At 35.6% G+C, this 24,001-nt stretch overlaps 1 non-coding gene across 1 annotated transcript; it reads left to right on the forward strand.

Moving 5' to 3' along the window:
• The first annotated feature begins 226 nt into the window (after positions 1–226).
• LOC149845277 (U6 spliceosomal RNA) lies at positions 227–329 on the forward strand. Its single transcript, XR_016430684.1, has one exon. It is a non-coding gene; the product is annotated as a U6 spliceosomal RNA (small nuclear RNA).
• The last annotated feature ends 23,672 nt before the right edge of the window (positions 330–24,001 follow it).

The raw sequence follows: 24,001 nt of genomic DNA on the forward strand, positions 1-24,001 counted from the left end.
CTTAAAAACAAGCCTCATAAAAAGTGAGTTGGCAAGGAATCCGAAAGTGAGATTTAGAAAGTGAATTTTATTTTTATGAGATTCACTTTCTCATAAGGTCTCATGAGATTTGAAATATCATGAGATTTTGAAATTGAATATCTTTTGAACTTAATTTTCACTTTTCAAAAACACAACCAAACATACCCTTAATATGACCAGCAAAAAGTAGCTAAGTGAAAAAAAAATCTCTAGGTGAGGGATATCCGATAAAATTGGAATGATATAGAGAAGATTAACATGTCCTTGTGCAAGGATGACACACAAATCAAGTAAAAAAGCAAGTGTTAAATAAATCTCCTACAACTCCCTTTAAATATCTTAGAATTCTCTTCACAGTCCCCATATGTAGCACTCTAGGCTGGTGCATAAACTGAGATACTCGATTAACAACAAACATAATGTTTGAATGAGTAAATGTGAGATATTGCAGCATGATGACAACACTCCTATATCTGGATCCCAGTTGGAGCGTTGATTTTTTTAACACTCAAATTAAGATATAGAAACTTTGAACCTTATTTCGGGATCTCTTCACCTTTACAGTAGTCTCTGATTCCCAGAGCTTAGATTACAAGTGAGAAGAAGCAGAAAAAAGAGAGATAAAGGGAGAAGAAGATAAGGGTTTGTGAGTCGATTGGATCCTCGTGTCTTCATAGGCTTCCTTGAGTACATTGTTACTTTGGCAATTTGTTTTTTCCTTTTTCTTTATCATCTCTTTTTCTCTCCCTGAACTTATGTAACTTCTCTCTTTTATAAAGTTGTTCCCTTAAGTTTAGCATTCCATGATGGAAGTTATTTCATCATTGATACTATTTTTGTTAAATAGACATCATCTGTACTTGTAACCACCCCTATACTTCTTGCCTTCCTACTTTATGGGTACCAGACATGGGTGGATGCTTGGAAGTTAGGGTGATACTTGATTGATTTACTGCAACCAACATGAATTACCTTCATTTATCATAACGTGCATAAGTTACCCTCTTTTATTGTAACTTGCAAATGTGGTTATCATAACCAGCATAGGTTACCCTCTTTTAATGTAACCTGCAAGGGTGGTTATCATAACCAGCACAGGTTACCTCTTTTACCATAACCAACAAGCACAATAAGAGAGGTTTACCATAACCTGCATATTTATTTTATCATGTATAAATGAATGTATATTTAATAATTCTGACACACATGCACATGTATTTAAATTATTTATTTGTTTATTATTTTTTTATGCAAATAGTTTGCCCCTAGATTTCTTTATGTTTGAAAGTAATTTTAAATATAAAGAAATCACCTTCATTTATTTAGCCCTTCTTTTCTTTTTTTGCTAAATAAAATGTATTCATTTGGATTGTGGAGTTGACAGAGGATCCATTCATATTTAAATCCCCATTTTATTTGAGTTTGAATTTTGATCCATAATTTGGATATAATTTGTTGGATCTGGATTCATAAATTTTTTTTTTACCATGGGGAATTAACTCTCACTTTTTGGACTCTTTCCTTTTTTTTATGAGAAATCTCCAACATTTTATAGGATTCACACCCTCTTTTTTTTTAGGTGTGTTTTTCTATTTTTAGAACTTCTTTTAGTGCCCAACATTTTTTATTTTTTGTATTTATTTATTTCTTTATTTATTTTTAATTATATGTTTATCAATGACTTTGATAATTTAGGTTACAAAGTTTAGGATTAGAAAATGTGAGATCCAACATCTTTTTGTAAGGTTCTCATCTTTTGAGCTGGTTAGAAACCCAGTTAATTGAGATTCCTTTCAGATTAACATTATCACAAGGACTCTCATACTTATCTCTTAGAAGGTTATCTATAAATAAGCATCCCTTGACACCAAATAGCAGAAGCCTTCATTGAGTCAAATTTTGATTCATAATTCAAAGTTATGGTTCAGTGTTGAGTTGATCGACGAAGGACACCGATTAGGCCCACGTAGGTATGTCTGGGAACCATTTTTTTTCTTTCTTTTTTTTTTTCTTTTTTTTTTCTTTGCTTTCTTCTCTCTCTTTTTTTTATGAGAAAGCCAAACAACACAGGTATATGTGCATCCCTTTTTTTGTCACTTTTTTGTTATTGCTTTCTTTCTCAACCGTAGATGTTGGTTGAGTAGCAATCCCTATATCCACAATTTTTTTTTCGTGATTAAGTTGCCCTCTTGGTTATCTTAGAGACCAAAAACTTGCTCTAAAAAATTTCTTGGTTATGACCTTCAGTTCGGGTTTGGGATTGGCCGTGATACTTGGATTGGATATTTACCCACTTTTTGAAAGGGTATGAGGTTTGGATCTATTTTACTTTTTTGACCTGAAACAACTTGAATTGGATCTTCACTCACTTTCTGAAAGGGTGTAAGGTTTAAATCCATTTTTTTTCTTATTAGACTCAAAAAGGCCTGAGTTGGATCTTAATTCACTTCTCATAATGGTGTGAGGTTTGGATATGTTTCTTTTCTTATTGGACTCAAAAGTGCTTGAGTTAGATCTTTACTCACTTCTTGAAAGTGCATGAGATTTGGATACGTTTATTTTCTTATTGGACCCGAAAGGGGCTGAGTTGGATCTTTACTCACTTCTGAAATGAGTGTGAGGTTTAAATCTGTTTCTTTTATTATTGGACCCAAAAGTGCTTGAGTTGGATCTTAACTCACTTCTCAAAAGGGTGTAAGGCTTGAATCTACTTCTTTTCTTATTGGACCCGAAAGGGCCTGAGTTGAATCATTACTCATTTCTCGAATGAGTGTGAGGTTTGGATCTGTTTCTTTTCTTATTGTACCCCAAAGAGCCTGAGTTGGATTTTAACTCACTTCTCGAAAGGGTGTGAGGTTTGGATCCACTTATTTCTTGAACATGAAAAGGTTTGGGTTGAATATTCACTCACTTTTTGAAAGAGCGTGAGGTTTGAATCTATTTTATTTCTTGGATCCGAAAGGGCCTGAGTTGGATTTTCACTCACTTCTAGAAAGTGCATTAGGTTTGGATCCATTTCTTTTCTTATTAGACCCAAAAGGGCCTGAGTTGAATCTTTACTCACTTCTCGAAAGGGCGTGAAGTTTGAATATATTTCTTTTTTTTATTAGAACCAAAAGGCCTGAGTTGGATCTTAACTCACTTCTCGAAAGGGTGTGCGATTTGGATCCATTTACTTATTGAACATGAAAAGGTTTGGGTTGAACATTCACTCACTTTTCGAAAGGGTGTGAGGTTTGAATCTATTTTATTTCTTGGATCCGAAAGGGCTTGGGTTGGATCTGCACTCACTTCTCGAAAGAGTGTGAGGTTTGAATCTATTTTACTTCTCAAATTCGAAAGGCCTGAATTGGATCTTCACCCACTTATCGAAAGGGCGTGAGGTTTTGATCCATTTTCTTATTGGAGCCAAAAGGGCCTGAGTTAGATCTTCAGTCACTTCTTGAAAGGGCGTGAGCTTTGGATCTGTTTTTTTCTTATTGAACCTGAAAAAGCTTGAGTTGGATTTTAACTCACTTCTCAAAAGGGCGTGAGGTTTGGATCCATTTCTTTTCTTGGACCCAAAAGGGCCTGGATTGAATTCATTTTACTTATTAGAGCCGAAAGGACTTTGGATCGAGATGGATCTAAGCCATCGTGTATATATACATATATGAGAGGGTATTTTGGGGTGATTGAGAAGGTTGGACAAAATATTTTTAAAAGAAGAGGGTTTGGGGCTTCTGACGTTCTCTCTCTCTCTCTAGCACCTTCGATAAAAGAAGAAGAAGAAGAACAAGAAGAAAATGGAGGCTCGGGTATGCCTCCCCCTCTCTCTCTCATTTTTTTATCAAAGAAAAACGAGTTTCAAAAACTGATTTTTGGGTTGGGTCATAGTTGGACTCGAGCCAAATGACCCACAACGTACCCATGCCGCACCCAGTACCCAGGCGTGCCGACACAGATATGGTGGGGCATCTGCCGTGTCTATGTTACATAGATGAAAACTTTACCTTAACTATATTGAAGATTTTAAAGCATTCCCCATTTCCTCTTTGTTTATAGGATGCATAAAAGATATTAAACTAAAAAACTGGGTGAAAAAAATTGAAATATGATGAAGCCACATGAGAAAACTTAGTTGATTACATGATCCATGATGTGAATACGTAAGATATCTACGCAGGCATGTGGATTACATGACTCGCATGATTAAGTTTTACGTAAACTTAGTTGTTGATATTCTATGTGATTAGAATATGTATGTGTGTGGATTACATAACTCGTATGTTTAAGTTTTATGTAAACTTAGTTGTTTGAATGTTATACGATTTGAATAAATATGATTCTTACGTAAGCATGATCTGACATGACTCGCATAACATGGTTGTTAACATGCTTTATGATGTAAATACGTATGATTTTGACGTATGCATATGGATTACATGACTCACATGTTTAAGTTTTACATAAACTTAGTGGTTTAAATGCTATATGATTGGAATACATATGATTTTTACATATGCATGTGGATTACATGACTCGCATGTTTAAGTTTTACGTAAACTTAGTTGTTTAAATACTATATAATTGAAATGCGTATGACTTTTACGTATGCATGTGGATTACATGACTCACATGTTTAAGTTTTACGTAAACTTAGTTGGTTAAATACTATATAGTTGAAATATGTATGATTTTTATGTATGCATGTGGATTACATGACTCACATGTTTAAGTTTTACGTAAACTTAGTTGTTTAAATGCTATATGATTGGAATACGTATACATATGGATTACATGACTCACATGTTTAAGTTTTATGTAAACTTAGTTGTTTAAATGCTATATGGTTGGAATACATATGATTTTTATATATGCATGTGGATTACATGACTCGTATGATTAAGTTTTACGTAAAGTTAGTTGTTGATATGCTAGGTTATTGGAATATGTATGCATGTGGATTACACGACTCATGTATTTAAGTTTTACGTAAGCTTAGTTGTTTGAATTTACATACGCATGAACTTGCACGATTCATGTTATTGAATATGTATGCTCCTACATATTTTTATGTATGCATGAAGTAGCATGATTTATGATTGATGTGTATAGAACATGATGTTATATGTTATCGTGCTCATGCAAAATCATACTAGGGTAATCTTCATGAATCTTATCATGATATATGAATATGTTCATATTCAATTGAAGCGCGATGTTGGCATGATATTTCATAAGATTGTCCATTGCTATTTTGCCTGTATGCACTGGATTGCTCATAATGGAGCATATGGTTGATTAAAGTCAACATGGTGCCTTAATGAATTATTTGCATAAGTGGCATGTGACATTGATGTTCATTCTGTGAAACATGCATGCTTGCTTACTCTTGATGAGTTGGGGGTCTATGACCACCCACAGAGTGCAACAATGCATTATACTATGAAAATCACATGCACACTTTAATTTTGGTGATCGTTTTCACAAGTAAGATGCTCTTTTTGCACTTCTGCAATAAGTTACGGATGCATCCTTGGAAATTTCTGCCTCTGAAGATTTCTCTCCTGATCTATGCACCATCCACTTTGGATATGTTTCAGCTAATCATGCAGGGTATTAAAATACAATAGAATAATAAACCCCTATATCGTGCCTTGTGTGCACCCACAGGGTGGTAAATATCAAAACAAGACCTTATAATCATATAATGGAAAACATGTCCTATTAGTGCATACCATTAAATTTGGTTACTTGTATGTTTTGATTAATGACAATCACATTGGTATATCTTTGGTAACTCACATGTGTTATCATGGTTTGAAATGGTAAGCATTTTTGGTATGCATGTTTATTACCTGGTGTTTAATGTATGCATGGCCAATGTTTATCATGATTATACGAATGATTGAATACAAGATTATATGATGATGTTACTTGCTCATTTTGTATGCCTTAGTTCTTTATAATTATGTAATGTTATTGTACCTACTAGACTGGATGAAGTCTGACCCTTTACATACAACAATTCAGGCGATAAATAGCTACAGTTGCAATGGATGGATGGGATGGCAGCTCTTGAACCAATTTTCTATCTTTGTTTTATGTACTGGATTTGGTTTTTAGGACTTTATTTTCAAAACATTTATGACTTATATACGTGTGTTTGAAACCCTTTTAATGTTCCTTGTATTTTCTTCATGCTTTGAATAATTTGTGAACATGTATGTTCAATCAGCTACTTAGGTAGAACAAGACCCAAGACAAAACCAAGAATTTGTATTTTCAAGAATTTGTAATAAATTACATTCATGAGAAACAAATGACAAATTACCTTTTTTTTTCAACCACTTCTTGTACTTTATGCAATATGCCTTCCTGTGTCCCTTCTTCTTGCAAAAAAAACACTTTATAAGAGCAGAGTCGGATTGCTTGCCTTAGGATGTCTTATCCTCTACTGGCTTCTTCCTATCATTTTTCTCGAATGCATTCTTCTTTGGTCCTACCTTAGAGTCATGAGAAGCCATATGTGCACTTTGCACCTTATCTCCTTTCAATCTCTTTTCCTCTTCAACACACTTGGATATAAGTTCATTAAATATTCATTCATTATTATGTGTGTTGTAAGAGATTTTGAAAGGTCCATACTCCAAAGGTAAGGACGCCAGAATCAAATGCACTAAGAATGAGTCAGAAATGACCAGCTTCATATCATTCAGCTGAGATGCTATGTTCCTCATTTCCAAAATGTGCTTGCGAATATTACCCCCTCAAGAATATTTCATAGTTATAAGCTTTGACATTAGGGTACTGGCTCTGGCCTTATTTGAACTCATAAATTGTGCTTCAATAGCATTCAGAAATTCCCTCACTGTCCTGCATTGTAAGATAACACTGCAAATATTCTTAGTCACTTTAGATTGCAAAAACAATAGGCTAAGCCTATTCGAGCGCTCCCACTTCTCAAAAGCAATCTTTTGATCAGCAGTACTTTGATCAGTCAGGGCAGCGGATTCATTTATTCTTATATCCAGATCTAAATCCATATACCTTAATGTAAATAGAATAGTTTCTTTCCAATCACTAAAATTAGACCATCATGAAAATGTATAGAACTTGAGCCATCTAAAATCACAGAACTAGAAATAGCATGACAAAAGACATGTATAAAAAGAAAGCATATACTAGACAAGCTTGATGAAAAAAGTAATAAATAAAAAGCCCTAAATATGCTTATTTTTGGGCAAGTGTAGGGGGTCATCGGAGTCCTACTTTGGTAAGAGCTTCAACACGTGTAATCACTATGCCTACCGACCATAGTTGGTAAAACTGAGGATCATGTGAAGCTAGACCATCAATACATGGTACCTTTGGATACACATGTGCGATGTATCTCAACACATTTGCCTCATTTTACCCTACCTAAATTTCAAACACGATAAAACTACCTTTGGGTCGTTTATCGTTTCATGAATCTAAGTACAATAGTAATATTGGCTAAATCTATATGATAGTATAAAATTTTAACAATATGCGTGTATTTAGTCACTTTGGTGACATGAATTCACTAAGTCATCTAGCTATCCTTGATGCCAATGTTATACATTCATTTATGCATGCATAATTATAAATAAAATGCATGAACAATAATAAAATTCAAGCTTAAATGGGTAAAACCCTGGGTCCTCAAGCAGAAACCGGTCTGAAAGCACTATAAACCGGTCTGAAATAGCCTCGAACCGGTCATCCAAGAGTCCAAACCGGTTCTGATCCTTATGAACCGGTGTCAAGTATGAACAAAAAATCATAAAAAACCTATAACTGTATGCCAAAATCCCTTTATTTTCTTATATTTATAAAAACAAAGTCTTAGTATCTCTAAACCGGTGAAAAACTAGAAAGAATCGGTCAAAAACGACTCTGAACTGGTCCCAGAAAGGGCCGAATAAGTCCCTGATCCAGTTCAGGTCAAATAGTACATGGACCCTTACTATTTATCAATGTGGGGTTTTGCAAATAAGGTTTAAGTTTAAAAATGCGTGGTTGTTTTTTCTATTCCTTTCTATTAATTTTCTTTTTTTCTGCATAATAGTGATGACAATGTATTGTCATTTGTTATGGTTTCGTAGTAAAACTGAGTTTCGCTTTTTACATGGGTTCACCAATACGATTAAATTTGAAATTTATTAGTTGTTTCTTGGTGTTCTTTTTTGTTTGTTGTTTCAGTCCTTTTGTATCAATTTTGAAGATGGTGTATTATTGTTTGTTATGGTTTCATGTACCAAAATAGAGTTTCGCTTTTATCACGAGCTTCACTAATAAGGTTTGGGTTTACAAATTATTGGGTTTTTTTTAATCCTTTCTGTTTATTGTTCTATATCAAATTTGGGAATGGTGCACTTTTCTTTGTTGTGGTTTTGTGTACCAAAATAAAGTTTTGCTTCTATCATAAGCTTCATTAATAAGGTTTGAGTTTACAAATTATTGGTTTTTTTTGTGTTCTTTTTTATTTATTGTAATCATCTTTTTCGTATCAATTTGAAGAATGGAGTAAAATTATTTGTTGTGGTTTCGTATACCAAAAAGGAGATTTACTTTTGACAATTTTGTATAAACAAAATAAAGAATTTTATTCATTTAACAATACCGTATGTTTTTTGTGTGCAGATGGCTACCAATAAGATCTACTTTTTCAGAGACCTAGCTTCTGATGCAGTAAAGTTGGGTGAAGACAATCTTAGGCTTCTATGTTGTGATTATCAAGATAAAATAAATGATAATTTAGATGCTAACATATTTGCAAGACAGACTAAAAATGCTAGTAAAGAAGATGACCAAATAAGTGTTGTCAAGCTACATGAGTGTATATTTGATATGGACACTTCTATCATAGTAAATTTGAACTCAGCTGATGTGTGTGTTGTGTCTATTTATCTCGAGGCTCCTTTGAATTTGAGCTCACCAATTGATTTGGGGTGAATTATCAATCCTTCAAACACTAAGACTATTTATACTACAACGGGTACTACTTTGAGCCCACTAGATCCATGTGCTCTCCATGCCGATGAGGATTGGCTACAATATGACATCTATAACAAAGCATGCCGATAAGGAAAAGTTGGTCACTACACAAGGCAAAACCATGAATGTTAAGTACCCTTTCATGGCGTTTACACATGTGATAACAAAGAACATTAAGGCAGCGAAGGACGAAAGCCAGCATCAGTAAGAGGAAGCAACACTAGTAGAGCTTGAGCAGTCAAAAGGAATACATAGACATATGTGGGTGTCAATACACAGAAGAATATATGAAAGTGATGGTCCACCAGTCACCCAAGAGGAATGAATAACCAACAGTGCATAAAAGAAAGGAAGATACGGGAGAGGAGAGAGTGTCTCTCCATATAGTGGAGAAAGATGTTAAAAACATCATAACACTTGTCCCCAAATCACCTAGGCTAAAATGCATTCAAAGAGAGAGAATAACGATAAGTTTATCAAAACTTATTGTTTGTTATTGAGTAACTCATCGTATAATTAACTAACGATGTCAAACATTATTATTTTTGTAGCCATTGTGGTTATTTCAAATACGTTGGAGTTAGCATTCGATTCATGAGTGGTACATATCACTCATCAAGTTTCAAAATGCACGATTTGATGTGATGCGTTTTAGAAAGTTGGTGGAGGTTAAGCCATAGAGATTTAAGCATACCAAAGTAGATGTAATGTCCAATAGATGGAATGTGAATACAAACACATTCTAATTTCCAACTTTTGAAATGACTGTGACTTGGGAGGATATTACATACATTACAGGTTTGAACTGTCATGATAGACCTGTCTTTAGTAGTAGGTTGTTGGATATGAAGAAGTTGGCAAAGTAGTATTTGGGAGCATCAAAGACAACATTTAAATGAAAGAGAATCTCACTGCGATGGTTGTGACGTATATACCATAGAAAGAAGAAAAATCAATTCAATCTCCAAGACCAGATGCAGACAAAGTGCTTCAAGCATTCCTCGTGTATTTCTTTGGGTTCTATTTATTTGGAGATGCGATATGCATGCCAATGTAACATATTTACAGTTTTTTATTAACTTAAACAAGGTTTCGCGAGTATGCATGGGGCATCGTTACCTTTGCACACATCTATTGATCACTTGTTGCAGTATATAAAGGTCTAAAGGATCTTTGTGTTATGATTTTGTTTATAGATGTATGTCTGCCAACTGTTTGTGTTTTGGTTTATTTAAATTATATAAAAAAATAACATTTGTCAATATTACTATATTGACATATTTAAAGGCAAGAATAAATTGACATCAACTCACACGAACAACAGTTTGCAAGCCATCAATTTTTCTTGTTTGTGCATGTGGAGTGCATTTGACGAAGACAAACAGTCTAATCTGAAGTGCTGCAAGCGAGTGCAGAAAAAGCAACTATTGTTGGAAGATAAATGGTACGAAACTGCTTGCACAATGATCGCCTGTGTTAGAATGATGTAAGTTACAATTGTTATTTACGAGATATATTTTTCTTCTTTGTCAAAATTTTATATTGTATCATATGATATGTTGCGTTCAATAGGTTGTTTGGAAGACCATACAATGAAGGTGAGAACATGAATCAAGAGGTGGTTGTGGAAGGCATGAAGTTGGCAAGAAGAGTGGTGTGGATGCACAACAAACAAAATCGTTAACTTCAAGTATAACTCTATGGTGTCCAAGGTCATATGGGATAGCTTGATGGTTAAGCTGCACTATTATAACATGTGGGTCATTCATTAGAATCTTGCGAGAATTATCCACCAGATTTTTTTTTTAGTAATCAAAGTTTTTTTCTTAATAACTAAAGAAGCCACCTATAGAGGTCCATTGGAGAAAAAATCATAGGCATACTGTGTCAAAAACCTCAACCTTCATCTTAGATAGATGTAAAACCTCTTGGTGCCCCGGAAAAAGATAAAGTGCAATTACATTGCACATTTCAAATGTGCTGCTGCACTTAAAGCACCCACCATCTACTGTTGAGAATGGAGGGTGTTCAGGTGCAGCAGCACATCAACAATGTGCAATGTGATTGCACCTGATTTAGCCTCGGTTCTACCAAAAATGTCTCCTCCCTGCTTCAGCTAGTTAGGCCTCACTCGAATCCCACCGGGTTGTTGCTCAGCTCCGCTATGAAAAAAAATCATGCTTTCTTCGTCAGTTATCATATCTATAATATCCATTTGATATGCAGTAATTCATTTCATCAAACTCAGTCTCGTGCTTTTTACTGCAGAAATGATTTGAAGAATCACAAAAATATTTAAATATGTAAACAGTCATTTAACCCCTTAAATTAAAATTTTACTTTATGATTAGGGACACCAACGGTTGGAAGTATTGATATAAGTTTGGTGGGTTTTTTTATGATGCCTTTATGGGTAATTTTAATAGGAGGGAAAAGAGATTGATCCAAGGTGGATAATGGCTGACCCTGGGGTTGAGCACACCTAGCCAGCAACAGCTGCGTGAAGATACTCGCAGTGAGGCGGGCCAATTAAGTGACCTAGTTCTCGATGAGGGTTCCTTCGTCATAAAAAAAAAAAATCAAGATAGAAACCCATTGCTGCCTGGATGTACTTTTGTTTTCACCAGTCAGTCCCTGTAAGGCATGAGAAATGGTGGACTACCCGGTGTTTACTTGGTAGGGAAGCAGGCTCATTAAGGGCACGTTTGAGTGTCACAGAAAGTCGGGGCTTTCGGAAGAAACATAAGGGCCCCCATGCACTTCTCCGGGTCCCACTGTGGCCACATAAACCGAGGAACTTCTTTTCTCAAGGAAAGAGACCCTCATTTCAACGCAAGGCCCGTTGCGGTTGGGGTACGAATTTGTTTCCACGGACGAAGATTTTGCGGCAGACAAATGCGCCCTAATTGAACCACATCCATAGGAAGGTGCTTCATCATTAGGAAAAAGGACAAAAAAGAAGATGGATCATGATTGTTTGAATCTAAATCTTAATTCATATAGGCAGTAAGTCCACAATCAAGTCTGAATCTGAACTTTGAGGAAGTAAAATTGAATCCAGATCTGAACTTTATATGATGACACTGGATCCGATTGAAAAAGAGGGTCGACAAAACTCATCTTTGGCATGTAAAAAGTATAATCGGGTTAGATTTAATTTCAATATAACATCAGATCTACTAGGGGTAGCGTTTGGATAGTAGGCAAACCATGGTAATTAAAAAGGAATCCTACTTAGGGCTTCCTGTGAATATGAGATGTAAGAATTGTCAGGCTATTGCAGTCTCCATGATTTTGTTTTTTGAAAGAAATAGGCTCCATGATCACCCTCCATCTTGGGGACAGGCCCTGTCAGTTGTTGGGCCTAAGTCCTGATGGAGGGCAATCAGGTGCTTAATGCACAAATTTTGTGACATGTGATTGCACCCGATCCGGACTCTTAAAAATAAAACTCAAACAATGTAGACGTGACGTTTTGAGTTGACAAGGTTCATGCACTCATGATGACTAAGAAAATGGATTTTTTTTTTAAAGAAAATGAATTCTATCTATTTGTCACTATCAAGCCCCTTTGTTACCCTCCCACTCAAGGGAAGCCACCTTCCTTTGAAATGCTCACTTTGAAGGGAAAGTGATTTCCCATGAGAGGAGGTATGAAGTTTCTGTCAAAATGAACCTATTTTGACAGAAAAACGATTTCTTTGCATTTATTACGTGGGTATCACCATATATTTTACATAGACATGTTGGTTTCACCCTTTGTAAAAAAGAGATCTTATTTCATATGAAAGAGAGCGATAGGAAAGGGTGTGAAAGAAACGCCCCTTAAAAAAAATTGTTTAATTGTTGCACTTGATTTGACATAAGCAAACGCTGAATTAGGGTTAGAAAACCAGTTGGGTTCTACTCATCCCCCATCTTCATACATTGATGCAAGTTTTTTTTTATCAAATTTGACCCCTACAGAGGGTCGATTTAATAAGAGTTGACCCTTTGATCGTATTTTTTCAAGAAAAAATATGATTTTTTAAATCACAATAATTTGTGTTTTGTCAACCATTGATTTTTTTTAATCTTCAAAAAATCCTGCACACAAGTTTGATTTCAACCATTTAAATGTTGATCTTTACTAAATGAATGATCATCTGTAGAGTCTTGTTTGATCAAAACAACTTGCATTAATGAAATCTCAATGAAGGGTACGAAGATAGAGATGACATAGGGGATGAGTAAAACAGATTTGATTGGAAAACAAGTTGAATGGTTCCTGGCTAGACTTCTATTAGGCCTATTTTTAATATAATCAATTCATTTAGGTGAATTTGGTCGCTAATGGGATTCAGTTTTTTAAACTGAATCCGACTAATCAGATTCGGTTTTGGGTCAAATATGACATCACTAGTCTAAAGTTACTAAAAATTATCTCAAGCTAATAAAAAAACAGGACTTAGTAAACAATAATACTTGAGGCAACCAGAAAATTGGCAGTTTTTTTTCTCTCAATTATCTAAAAAACAAGAATTACCCTAGTAAATTTCAGATTTCACTTTGTTGGTATTTGGTATAATCCGTAGTTCAAAGACCATGTCACATGGACACGCATACAAGGATACAGGACAAGCCATTTTTGTGTGATTTTCTGTTATGAATATCATATGGGATCACAACACGAGAGTATCCCTGTGACATAGGTTTAGAGGCTGACCAAGGTTGAAAACCAGTCACAAATATCACCAACTTTTTTGAAATATCGCAAATTATACTGAGAAAAACACATTATTTTCAAAATACCACTTGTTTTGAAAACATCGCATTTCTAACCCAACATTAACACGATAAACACACCTTTTGACTAGTTTTTTTAGTTATATATAAGGATAAGTCTCTGGTGAAGATGTGCATACGGTATCAATGAGTTGAAACGAGCAATATCTTATTACTCATATCTTCTTAAGTGAATTTAACCTCACAGATGATCTACACGGTTTTCTCGGTGGGTATTGACTTTTAAATCGCCAAATCGAATAAGTGTAGAGCTTTTTTTGGTGATTCATAAATCAATGCCGTAAATGCACCAAATTTTCATGAATTAAAATAAAAGTATTTTTTGGTCAAAAGAAAATGACAAGTATTAATCTCTAAATTAAGATTGAGTAAAAACAACTTGCGGGTTAAAAACTCATTGATACCATATGTACATCCACGCCAAAGACTTATTCTCTCTCTCTCTCTCTATATATATATATATATATAGAGAGAGAGAGAGAGAGTCATAGAATATGAGAACTAATATGTGAACCACAATTTTCATGATTTTTTTACTCTTTTCTCTTGAATCTAACCGCACAGATGTGATCTACATGAATGGTTTCATAAGAACACGCTCTTGAATCATCCAATTCTGATGCATAAATGAGTTTTTTTAAGGCTTTAAAATCAATGGCACATATTCTTCATAAATATTCAAACATTAAAAACTTCCATTTTTCATTGAAAATACATGATCCAACGGTTCATTCCTAGCAAATTCATCATGCTAAGCACATCCACATGGTTGGATTTGCAAAAAAAGTGTTGAAATATATTTTCAGTTGTCATAGTTTTTTTTAAGGCTTTAAAATCAATGGCTCATATTCTTCATAAATATTCAAGCATTAAAAATTCATATTTTTTCATTGAAAATACATGATCCAATGGTTCATTCCTAGCAAATTTATCCTGCTAAGCACATCCACATGGTTGGATTTGCAAAAAAAGTGTTGAAATGCCTATATTTTCAGTTCTCATATTCTAGCGATATATATATATATATATATATTGGCTGCTAATAAAGGTAAGGAACTAATGAGCTAGAAATCATAGGTGCAAGTTGTATTGACTTGATCTAACCACATAAATGTGTTCAACATGTCTTGTTTGCTAAAAATCAAGCCTAGGATCGTGCTTTTCTTATGTAAAAATGTAATACTTTGAGTTATAAAATTTTGGCACATTGTGGACGTTGATTTTTGGACAACTTTAAAAACCTAATTACTTGTCATAATCACATGATTCAAAACAAGGTTCTTACTAAACAAACTAGGTAGATCACATCAATAACATTTGATCTACAAAAATGGACATTTTTGAAGAAAAAAGTGATTTCTACCTATTAGTTTCTTACCTTCATTAGTAGCCAATATTTACCCTATATATAAACAAGATTCTCGTGAGAAAAACATATTTTTTCAGAATATCAGAGATTTTTGCAAGAACAAGATTTGCGACTGTATGAAACAATTAACGAATTTATGGAGGCCAAGTCACAGGAGAACCAAGTTGGACCAACCAACGAACCAAGACTGAAGGCCCTTGCAGAATCATTGGGGTAAATTATAAGGATTCACCTTTGACCTCACCTAGGGGTGGCAAAACCTAACACGACCCGTCAACCCGCCTCTTAGATGGGTTCAGGTTTGGCTTAAACTAACCCGTTTAATAAACGGGTCGACCCGCCTAACTCGTTTATTAAACGGGTCGGGTTCGTGTCAGGGGTATGCTAACCCACCAACCCAGCTGACCTGTTTAATAAACGGGTTAGGCGGGCGGGTCAACCCGTTTACACGAAATGGGGTTCGGGTCCCGCGCCATAAACACAATCAACGGGATTTAAAGGTAGTTTGGCGTCCACGTCTCCAGAATCTTCTTCTCCTTTAAGAAAAGGCAGAAGCTTTAAAAGGTCCTTCCTCTCCCCCCTATGGCGTTCGTTCGCTTTTCGTTCTCCTGCTGATTGTGGTTCTTAAGAGTTCCTCCTAAAATTCGAGTTTGAGGGTTCTCAGAGGGCGTTCTCATCGGCTTCATATGGTATTTTTCGATCTTTTTGTTGGCGAAAAGATCCATTTTGGTTTCCATGTTTTTTTTTTATGTCTCCGAATGCGTTAATATGATGGTTCTTCCGGCGAGAAATTAGGTTTCCTTGTGATTTCATTTTATTTTCCCCTTGTGAATGTGTTAAGATCATCGGTTTCTATCTTAGTTAGGGTCCGATGACTTAGATTTTGTAGTTTCCCTATTATTGACAACAAAAGATTTGATCCTGTTTCTGGATGTTTCTTTTAATTTCTTCGGATCAAAAGTGATTTTTGTAGCCACAATCATGGTTTTCCTCACGGATTGTTTCATTCTATGGGTTATTGTTGTGCGAATCAGATTTTTTTATTGAATTTTTGTGTTGTTAAGAATTTATCAAAAAATTTATTGTTTTTTAATTTATTTTATGTATAATATGTATTTTTTTGTGTCGGGTCAGTTATCGTGTCTATGATATCGGGTCGACCCATTTAATAAACGGGTCACCGTGTCGTGTAATCGGGTCGTGTCGACCCGACCCGTTTATTAAACGGGTTAACCGTGTCATGTCGGGTTACCAGTTTAATAAATGGGTCGGGTTCGTGTTTGCCATAGCCGACCCGTTTAATAAACGGGTCAGGTTCGTGTTGAGGTATGCTGACCCGCCGACACGACCCGCCAACCCGACCCGATTGCCACTCCTAACCTCACCCATGGGATGTAGTACCTGGTCATACATGATCAAGGTTAGCCATGTTTCACGCATGGGTTTCATGCGTTGAAGAGACAGGTGAGGCCCACTCTCTTTCTCCAACACATGAAACTGCCCAGTAGTGGGGTTTATCCAAATGAAGCACATTTGAACGTGCTTCATTTGGATAAGCATGATGTGAAAGTAGTTACATATTTTCTCTCGTTAGAGAGAAAATCGATAGATCCCTTGATGTTGGGCAATGGCTACCCAGGAGGTGAAACCACCAACACACTCTTCTTTTTAAGGAAGAGGATCTCACATAACATATCTATCAAAAACAGAAGTGAGAACACCCCCACTCCACCCACACCCAAAAAAGGCCCATTACAATACCTCATAGTTTTCATATGTGCACATCGTAACCCTCATCCTCACAGTGGTATCAGAGCCCCGGTTCGTGGTGTGCACAGTTTCGTCTTCAAATCATTGTTCGGAATCGTTGATTGTCGGTCGAAGCCGCAAAACACCGATCGTCGATCGTCGAAAACAAATACAAGAAACAACGATTAAGGTCAGTCCCTTTTTTCCTTTTTTTTTAGGGACTATCGTATTTTGGAGGAACCTAACCGAGTCCAAATCGGTGACCCCTCATCCCCTATCACCGGATTTCCAACCTCGGTTAATGAAAATTCGGCCACCATTGACTATATATATATATATATATATATATATATATATATATTTGATTAATCGAATCATTCTTTTTTATATAAAGTAATAATAGATAGATCACCGGATTCCGGTGACCTACCTCTCTGAAGCTAAAAAAAAATAGTAATAAACAAAAAAGTGGGGATAGGGAGGAGCTAAAAACCCTCACTGAAAAAAAAAAGAGACCCTGATCCATAAAACAAAGGAGAGGAAATTTATTTTCTTTTTTCTGGTTTGCGATTTGGGGAAAACTTCTGCAAGGAAAACCCCACTTTAGTTTTTGGGGATCCATTTATTAAAAAAAAAAAACATAGCCACAAGAAATTTACCGGTTTTCCTGTGACCTCTAATATAAAAAAAAAATTGATTTTGCTGTCAACTAAAGAAACAAATAAAAACACCCCATCCACTGAAATTTTTTTAAGAAGCAAACCCAAATCGGGGGTATGCATCTGTCTTCAGTCGCCAATGCCAGATTTTGGTGACCTTGGTCATTGGGATCAGACATTTTTAAAAATATATATATAATAAAAAAAGGGAAAATCACTCATCGTTGGCCTGAGTCGCCGGCGGTGAACACCAAGCTTCAACAAAAAAAAATAGAGGGGAAAGCTTTTTTTTGTCAAGAGGAAAAAAAAAACACAAAAAAGCGGAATCACACTGGGTCGCTAGTATCCGGCGACCCCTGTTCACTAAAAACAAAAAAAAAATTAAGGGGAAGAAGGATATATGTTTCTTTTCCCGTCGCCACATCATCATCCACTGCTATGTCGCCCACCACTGCATCAATGGTGCTAAACATTCCGACGGCCCAATCGGCCTTGTCTGTGGTGGAAGATCGAACACAAAAAAAAAAAATTGGTAGAAGGAAATGAAGAAAAAAAACTACAAAAGAGCATCAAACTGAAGAAAAAAAAATTTGAGATTCAGGTTTCTCAAACATTTGGTCTATTTATACTGTTAAACAAGTAAAATTACCTTGCTGCCCCTGGTCTATTCTCAAAATTCTAGTCAAATCCTTTTCAATTCATTTACATATATGCCCCTGCTATTTCCTGTTAATGTCGCTTATATCCTACTACAATAAAATTATGTCTCTGCCCCTTGTTAATTTTAAAATCGATGCATGTATCTTCTGCTTTACAAATTATGTCTTTTGGTACACACCTCTGACTTTTTTAAAATTACAGAAAAGTGCTCCAAGTTTGCAGTTTGCCTCGTTAAGCTTTGTTTTAATTGAAATGAGTTAAGAATTAATTGTCTTTCATTTTTTTGATATTTGCATGACAAAGTATGTTTAATATCATGAATCTCCATACTGTGAATGTGATATTTTGTGAGTTCATGTCTAATGTTGTAATATATCATACTTTGTCAACATAAATTACTTACAACCAAAAAAATGTCTAATAGAAATGAATTGACCAAAACTGATAAATTAAATGAAATCAATTTTCATATTTGAAAGAGGAGGATTCCTCTTGTTTTGACCTTAGAGGGCATCGAGAATGCCCTGACTATTGAAATGAGATACCCTGGTGACAAAGCTACAAAAGCAGATAAAAATGTTTATCTTAAATATAAAAAAGATAACATGTTAGCCAAAACTATCATGCTCACCTAAATGGATGACGATCTCATTAGGGTGTTCAAAGATTACCATACAACAAAGTCAATGTTTAACGCTATTTTGAATTGAAGAAATATGATACTACCTCTGAAACTTACATTTAATTGCTTTTGGAGCAACAATATAATTCATGTAGGATACAAGAAAATAACAATGTAGTTGACCACATGAATAAAATGTTAATAATGGCAAATGACTTGGCGATTGTTGGAAACAAGATTCTTGATCGTTTGTAGATATCCACAATAGTCTCCCGTCTTCATGAAAGATCATGCAAACTGCTCTAAGATTGGACTCTAAAAACTTGACACTGGAAGAGTTGTCTGCTCAACTTAAAATTGAGCAGCAACATATGCAGCAAGACAAGAAAAGCGAATTACATTTCGCTAAAGATGCTTCAAACAACAGTCATGGCCCTTCCAAGCGTCCATATTTCAAAAAAAAAAAAAATTAAGGTAATGGCAAATTTGATAAGAAAAAAGGTTCAACATCCTGTAAGCAGTAGGCAACCGTCTCCCAAGTGAAGTGCTTCAAGTGTGGAAAACCTAGACACTTCAACAAAGATTGCTGAAGTCAAACGAACAACAATAGCAGGAACAACAAAAACGACAAGCAAAAGAAGAGGCGTAATATAATCATTGTGATATTGAAATGCTCATATGTGGACCAGGCACTTTCTGAATGGTGGGTAGACTCTAGGGCGACACATCATAGAGCCATGAGCAAGAAAAGAATGATGGATATGATCGAGTATAAACCCGAAAACATTGGGTGTACATGGGGAACAACACCTACTCTGATGTTATGGGTGTTGGAACTTATCGTGTTGAAACTTCAAGGAATAATGTTCTGTTATCAAATATTTTGTTTGTACCGTCCATTAGACGAAACTTAGTCTTTGTTTCGGCATTGATTGCTAAGGGCTTTGAAGTTAGGTTTTTACAGGAAAAAGTTACTATGAGAAAACACGGTCGGGTTCTTTTTTATGGGGTTTTTGATAAACAACATGGTCTATTTAAAATTTCTGATTCTGAGATGAATAAAATTTCATCTATTTTTGCTTATATTGACAATGTCTTTAATGTGGATGTGAATGTCTAGCATCAAAGATTAAGACATTAATTTAAAGAAAATGAAGAAACTTGTTGAATTAAATATAATACCGGACTTTGATGAATCTTTTTTTCACATATGTGAACCTTGTATTTATGGTAAAATGACAAGAAAATCATTTACACATAATGTAATTAGAGCATCTGAATTATTAGAAATCATACACACTAACATTTGTAGTCCCTTTAGGACTCAAACACATAAAGAAATACAATATTTTGTATCCTTTATTGATGACTTTTCAAGATATAGTTATGCACATCTTATAACATATAAGTATGAAGCATTAGAAAAATTTAAAGAATATCGTTAAGAAGTTGAAAACCAACTTGGTAGAAAGATTAAAGTTTTACGATCCGGTCGAGGAGGAGAATATACCTCAAATAAATTTTCTGAATAATGTAAGGCTAATGGGATTGGACCTCAAACTACGACTCTAGGCACTCTTCAAAAAACTGGTGTGGCTGAAAAATAAAATAGGACCCTTTTTGACACGATTAGATGTATGTTATCTAATGCTTCATTACCCAAAATATTTTGGAGAGAAGCAATACATACAACATATGTTTTAAATAGGGCTACTTGTAAGGCTATTGTCTCTACACCTTATGAATTATGGACTGGAAGAAAACTTAACTCACATTCATAGATGGGGTTCAATAACTCATATAAAGGTTATAGAGCGATCAAGAGATAAACTCGATACAAGATCTAATAAGGTGTATCTTTATTACAACAAACAAACAACAACTACGCCTTCATCCCAAAACAATTGGGGTCAGCGATATGAACCAAAAAAGAAATTCATTTTGGGTCTTCCACATGAATCCTTTTCCTCCAATCATTTCTATCCAATGCCATGTCCTCAGTGAGGTTCAAAGCATTCATATCCTTTCCTATCATCTCCATCCAAGTCTTCCTAGGCCTACCCCGACCTCTTTTAACTAATATATTTTCCCATTTCTCCAACCTTCTAACTGGAGCATCATTAGGCCTTCGCCGAATATGTCCAAACCACCGTAAATGATTCTCTCGCATCTTATTTTCAATGGGTGCAACACCTACCTTCTTACGTATCTCCTCGTTCTGAATCTTATCTTTTATTGTATTTCCACACATCCATCTAAGCATCCGCATCTCAGCTACACTCATTTTTTGAATATGATGTCTCTTGGCAGCCAAACATTCCGTACCATATAGTAAAGCGGGTCTAATAGTCGTCCTATAAAACTTTCCCTTCAACCGCAAAGTCATTCTACGATCGCACAGCACTCTAGTTGCACTTTTCCATTTCATCCACCCAACCTTTATCCTATGATTTACATCTCCATCAATTTCTCCATACTTTTGAATGATGGATCCCAAATATTTGAAATAATCATTCACCGGTATTTCTTGCTCACCAAGCTTCACTACACTCCCATCACTACTTCGTTGCTTACTAAACCGACATTCCATATATTCAGTCTTACTCTTACTCAACTTAAAACCTCTAGCTTCTAATGTCTGTCTCCATAATTCTAACTTAGCATTAACCCCAGCTCTAGACTCATCAATCAAAACAATATCATCAGCAAACAACATACACCACGGTACATTTTCTTGAATTGATCTCGTAAGCTCATCCATCACTATCGCAAATAGGAAAGGGCTTAAAGCAGATCCTTGATGTAACCCAACCGTTATCGGAAAATTGGTTGTCACCCCTCCACAAGTGCGGACATTGGTTACTACTCCTTCATACATATCTTTAATTATACTAATGTACTTGAGAGAAACACCTTTCTTCATCATTGTCCACCAGAGAACGTCCCTAGGTACTCTATCGTAAGCCTTCTCTAAATCAATAAAAACCATATGCAAATCTTTGTTCCTCTCTCTATATCTTTCAATAAGTTGTCTAAGAAGATGTATAGCTTCCATAGTTGATCTTCCAGGCATAAAACCAAACTGATTCTCCGATATCATGACAACCTTCCTCAACCTAGACTCAATCACCCTCTCCCAAAGTTTCATAGTATGACTCATGAGTTTTATACCACGATAGTTTGTGCAATCTTGTATATCACCCTTATTCTTATATAAAGGCACCAAAGTACTCTTCCTCCACTCATTAGGCATCTTATTTGTTCGCCAAATCAAGTTAAAAAGATTTGTCAACCATTCTAAACCTTTCTCTCCCAAGCATTTCCAAGCCTCGATAGGTATACCATCTGGGCCAACTACCCTTCTTGATTTCATTTTCTTCAAAGCCTCTGCAATTTCTTTCTTTTGAATCTTGCGCATAAAGTCACAATTTATCTCATGAAAAGGAATGGAGAAGTCTCCAAGATCTTGAGCATGACTATCATTAAAAAGCTTATCAAAATAATCTTTTCATCTCTCCTTAATCTCCCCATCTTTGACTAAAACCCTTTGCGTTTCATCTTTGATACATCTAACCATACCCAAATCCTTCGATTTCCTATCTCTCATCTTTGCAAGCCTATAAATATCCTTCTCGCCTTCTTTGGTATCCAACTTGTCATAAACCTCCTTATATACCTTAGCCCTCACGTTTCGAACAACTTTTTTAGCTTCCTTCTTTGCTATCATATACTTCTCCAAATTCTCATTATCACGACTCTTACTTAGATTTCTATAACACTCTCTTTTAACCTTAATAGCTAATTTGACATCCTCGTTCCACCATGATGTATCCTTACCTAGTGGTGCACCGCCTTTAGACTCACCCAATACCCCCTTAGCCACTTTTCTCATGCCACCCGCTATCTTATTCCACATTGATTCTGAATCCTCCTCGAGACACCAATCAACTTCCTTAACTACCTGCTCTACAAACATTCCTTGTTTAGCTCCTTTCAGTGCCCACCACTTAATTCTAGGATCTATCCTATGTCTATCTCTTTTGCGGCATTGTCTAATTCTAAGATCTAAAATTAAGACTCTATGTTGTGTAGCTACACTTTCTCCCGGTATAACCTTACAATCGATGCAACAACCCTTATCTCTCTTTCTAAGTAGGAAAAAATCTATCTGACTCGTATTAACCCCACTTTTAAATGTTACTAGGTGAGACTCCCTCTTCCTAAACCAAGTGTTTGCTAAGATCATATCATAGGACAAACAAAAATCTAAAATCCTTTCTCCACTTTCATTTCTTTCTCCTATACCATAGCCTCCATGGATACTCTCAAATCCATCCCTACTAATGCCTACATGTCCATTAAGGTCACCGCCGATGAAAAGCTTTTCTCTATAAGATATCCCTTGTACTACTCCATCTAAATCTTCCCAAAATTGATGCTTAATGGAATCATCTAAACCTACTTGAGGTGCATAAACACTAATAATATTAATAATATTTGTACCTAATACTAATTTAATAAGTAAAATTTTATCACCCTTCCTACGGACCGCAACTACATTATCTATAAACTGACGACTCATAACAATCCCTACTCCATTCCTTTTTCTATTTATTCCTGTATACCAAATCTTATATCCCCAAGGTTCTATCACTTTAGCTTTCTCACCTACCCATTTGGTCTCTTGAAGACATAAAATATCAATCTTTCTCCTACACATAACATCTACTAACTCTACCAACTTACCATTTAAAGACCCTATGTTCCAAGTGGCTAACCTAATTTTATGGTCTTGGACTAACTTCTTTACCCCCACCCGTCCAACAAAGTGAGGGAACCCTTGCCTATTTGACACCACACCCAGGCGCCGGTGTGACGCGTCGCTTCTGAGCGACGACCTAGCAACCCTTGCCCATTTATCACTGCCTCCGGGCCTAGAGAGTACAGCGCGTCGCTCAGTAGGGAACACCCCAACGAAATTCTCATATTGGTTCATTTTCATAAGATATGACAAAGTTTTTATGCTGGCTGTCACAGGCCTACCGCAACCCTCCTCCTTTATCCGGGCTTGGGACCGACAGTGTATAACTAAACAGTTATACACAGGCGGAGTTAAGGTGTATCTTTATTGGA

This window comes from Nuphar pumila, chromosome 2, assembly GCF_984573655.1.
Source record: "Nuphar pumila chromosome 2, dmNupPumi1.hap1.1, whole genome shotgun sequence".
NCBI lineage: Eukaryota > Viridiplantae > Streptophyta > Magnoliopsida > Nymphaeales > Nymphaeaceae > Nuphar > Nuphar pumila.